Genomic DNA, 4,355 nt, shown 5'->3' on the forward strand with positions numbered 1-4,355 from the left:
AATCAGGATCAGACCCAACCCAACCCAAATTTGCTTGGGTCAAAACGGGTTAAGTAGTGAGTTATATAACGGATCAAGACCCAACTCAATCCAAACTTTACTGAACTTATTGTTTTATTTGTTCTTTTAAACCATTTTAGTACCTAATATTTTTTTTTCTTTATTATGGTTATATATAACATATCAAATTGAAAAAAAAAATTAAAAATATTTTGACAACATTTCTCATAAGCCAATTCAGGTTACATATCAACCCATTTTTTAGTGGGTCAATAAACCACACAAACTTGAGCGGGTTATATTTGTTGGGTTTGATTTTGCTACTCCTTAGATGACAATTTTGGATTGTAACCAAAAAATTCTTATTTGTAATGTTAATACATAGAAATTTTCTTTTTTATTATTGTATTTCATTGATATATTTATTTATTAAAGCTAGATTTTTGAATCTTATTTAAATCAATCTATTTGACATTAACACATGTTAATGATTTGATTTTGCTGTAATATTTCAAAGTTTATAGGCCCGTAATTTATATCATTTCCAATTATAATCCTTTGTTCATTATTGTCTACCCGACTTGATAGATTTCATTAAGAATATTAATATATTTCCCTATTATGGTTAAACTTTAGATTTAGTTTTATATGAACATATTTTTTCTATTATGGTTAAACTTTAGATTTACTTTTATATTAACATATTTTCCTATCATAGTTAAACTTTAGATTTAGTTTTATATTAATATATGTTCCTATTATGTAAAACTTTAGATTTAGTTCTATATTAACATATTTTCCTATTATGGTTAAACTTTACATTTAGTTTTATTGACATACTTTCCTATTATGGTTAAACTTTAGATTTAGTTTTATATGAACATATTTTTCTATTATGGTTAGACTGTAGATTGACTTTTATATTAACATATTTTCCTATTATATATGGTTAAACTTTAGATTTAGTTTTATATTAATATATATTCATATTATGGTTAAACTTTAGATTTAGTTTTATATTAACATATTTTTCTATTATGGTTAAACTTTAGATTTAGTTCTATTTTAACATATTTTCCTATTATGGTTAAATTTCAGATTTAGTTTTATATTGACATATTTTCCTATTACCGTTAAACGTTATCTTTAGTTTTACATTAACATATTTTACTATTATGGTTAAAGTTTAGATTACTTTTATATTAACATTTTTTTATTATGATTAAATTTAAGGTTTATTTTTGTTAATGCAAATGGAAAGTTTGATTTGCCTTTTACACAAAAAAATTCTAACTACAGGTTGATAAATTATAAAATTGATTCCACTTACTAATTTTCTCTATGATGAAGATATTATTTTTATTTATAAAAGAAATATAATTATGTGCTATTTTGATAAAAAAAATTTAACATATATAAATAGCCGCGATATCGTCTTCTCATAAGTATCATTTACTAAAAACATTTCATAAATAATTTTTTATCAATTAGCCATGGAGAATAAGAAGACTAAAGGACGTCAAAAGATACCAATGAGAAAAATAGAAAATGAAAAGGCCCTGTTAACTTCATTTTCAAAGCGCCATTTGGGTTTGTTCAAAACAGCTAGTGAACTCGTTACAGAATTTGATGTTGACATTGGAATAATAGTGTTTTCTCCTACTGGTAAGCCTCATTCATTTTTTCACCCTATAGTTGATGCAGTCGTTTCTCGTTTTCAGAATCCTGGTATGCAGTTAAGTGATGACACTCACCTAGCCATGGTTTTTGCTCGAAATTCGGTGAATCAACTCAAAAAAAAGCTTGAAGAACTTGACATCAAAGAAAAAGTTGAAATTGATCGAACAAATTATTTTGACCAAATAACAGAAACTAGATAGAAAGGTTGGTGGGAGTCAATTGAGCAACTTAATGAAGATGAAGTGTTCAAGTTTGAAGCATGGTTAAATGTTGCTAGTTTTACTATGCACTACCATTTAAACCAATTAATTGTTTCATCCTCATTGGGATGTGGATCTTGTGGAGTGTGAAGTTTGAATAAAATCATAGATAAGTCATCTTAGGTTATCAAATCCAAGTTCAGGGTTCAGGTTTAGGCTTTAGAATTTAGGGCTTAGAGTTCAGGGTCAAGTCAGGGTTGAGGTCAGTATTCAGGGTCAGGGTTCAAGATTCAGGGTTTATGTTCTCTGGGTTAGGTTTCAAAGTTTAGGGTTTAGGGTCCTAGAAAGTTCAAATTTATATTATTGAGATGTTGAGTTCTTGTTTTGCCTTTTATTTTATTTTAATAATGCTACAATCATGTATGTTGATATGATTTTCATTAATAATATTTTATCTAGTTATTAATATTATTTTCTCATTTAATTAAACAAATATTCAGATCTCTTTTCGATTTTAGCTTTTAAATATTATTTTTTCAAATTCAACTCAAATGTTGTCAAACCTTATCATATGCATTATTATAACTAGATCAAAAAATTTAATTGAACCAAACTTCTTTTGCTATTTGATTTAGGATTATAACTTTTTTTAAAAATAATTTCTCAATTGATTTGTTACATCATGCTCTTATATATATAAAATACTAGTGGGAAGTTGTTCATGCTCTGCACAGGCCAATGACTTGGTATTAAAAGTTGGATGTGCCACTAATTAAACTTCATCGCAAATTTGGAAAACTTCATCTTGCATTCCCAACATGTGTTTTCACTGTCAACATTCATGTTTAAACCTCTCATTTTTCATGATATCAATACGAAAAATTAATTTTCTTCCAATGTAGTTGGTATGACTATTAGGACGTTCGAAGTGTTGCATCAGATGGAGCTCAAGGCGTTGGCACAACTGTGTCGACCTTCTTTTCACTATTCCTAAGAAACTACTTTAAGAAGCTGAAGATTGACATACAGGGGCAAAGCTTGTGTGTAGTATCGATCTGATTTTTCATCAAAATGTCCTTGAATTCCAAAGTGTACATGCCGATTAGGTTGCAATATGTTGTTGATAGTGATACAATTATCTTCTTCTTGTGAGAGCAAACACTCCAAGTATAAGGAGAAGCATGAGAATCATTTGAGAAGATTGTGTTTGGAACTATGAAAGAGGACGAGCTCTATGCGAAATTTCAAAGTGTGAGTTTTGACTTATTTCGGTAGCATTCTTGAGACATATAGTGTCTAAATAGAGTTCTATGGTGGATTCTAAGATGACTGAGACAGTTTGAGATTTGGGTCAGACCTTCTTTAGTTATTGAGATTCAGAGTTTCTTAGGCCTTACAAGTAATTATAGGTGATTTGTGGAGGGGTTCTCATCAATTGCATACCCATTAACTAGATTGACTCAGAAGGAAGTGGATTTCTAGTGGTTTGTGAGAGGTGAGTTTTCAAAAGCTCAAGACTTTATTGGTTACTGCTCTAATTTTTCCTCTATTCATGGAGGGAGTGGATTTTATCATATAATGTGATGTTTCTTGGATTGATTTTGATTGTGTTTTGGTGTAGAAGGGGAAGGTAATATCTTATGCTTCGAGGCAACTGAAGCTAGTTCACGATAAGAACTATCATATCCATGATTTGGAATTGACACTTGTAGTATTTGAATTGAGAATTTAAGGGTATTACTTTTATGGTGTGTATTGTGAGGTGTTCAAGGATCATCATAGTCTCTAATATATATTCTATCAGAGAAATATCAATTTAGGGCAGCAAAGATGATTTTGAGTTGCTCAAGGACTATGACATCAATAGTTTGTTAACATCTGAATAAGGCAAATGTGGTAGTAGATTTATAAAGTAGAAAAACTGCGAGTGTAGGTAATTTAGCTTTGTTACAGGTGGGTGAGCTTCATTTGGCTATGTATATCCAGCCTTAGCCAATAGCTTTGTGAGACTTGATATTTCAAATTTGATAGAGTTTTGCTTTACATGGAGGTGGAATCGTCTTTATTGGATTAGATTCGGTCTTAAAAAATTGATGATAGAGATTTGTGTAATATTCGAGAAGCCAATGAGGAAATTCTTTATGGTTAGGGAGTTTTGGAGATAAAAGATCATATTTATGTTGGTAGGTGAGCTGATTAGAATGATCATGGAGGATGCCCATTGTTTAAGGTATACAATTCATCCGAGGTCTATTAAGATGTATCATTTATTAGAAAGTGATGTATGAACACCAAAAACATTGAGGTGTTACTTAAAGGACGCCCTTACTAGAGTGGAAGTGGTAAAATATTTCTACGGACTTTGTCGTAGGGTTGTCACGGACCTTGGGTAAGGATTTATGTTATTTGGGTCATTGTGAATTGATTGAACAAGTCTACATATCTCGTGCCTATTCAAACTATTTATTATTTAGT

The 4,355-nt window shown here is 29.9% G+C and overlaps 1 pseudogene; it reads left to right on the top strand.

Moving 5' to 3' along the window:
- The first annotated feature begins 1,493 nt into the window (after window positions 1-1,493).
- Window positions 1,494-2,030, top strand: LOC125864028 (agamous-like MADS-box protein AGL62; annotated as a pseudogene).
- The last annotated feature ends 2,325 nt before the right edge of the window (window positions 2,031-4,355 follow it).

The sequence above is a fragment of the Solanum stenotomum genome, chromosome 5 (genome assembly GCF_019186545.1).
Source record: "Solanum stenotomum isolate F172 chromosome 5, ASM1918654v1, whole genome shotgun sequence".
Lineage (NCBI taxonomy): Eukaryota > Viridiplantae > Streptophyta > Magnoliopsida > Solanales > Solanaceae > Solanum > Solanum stenotomum.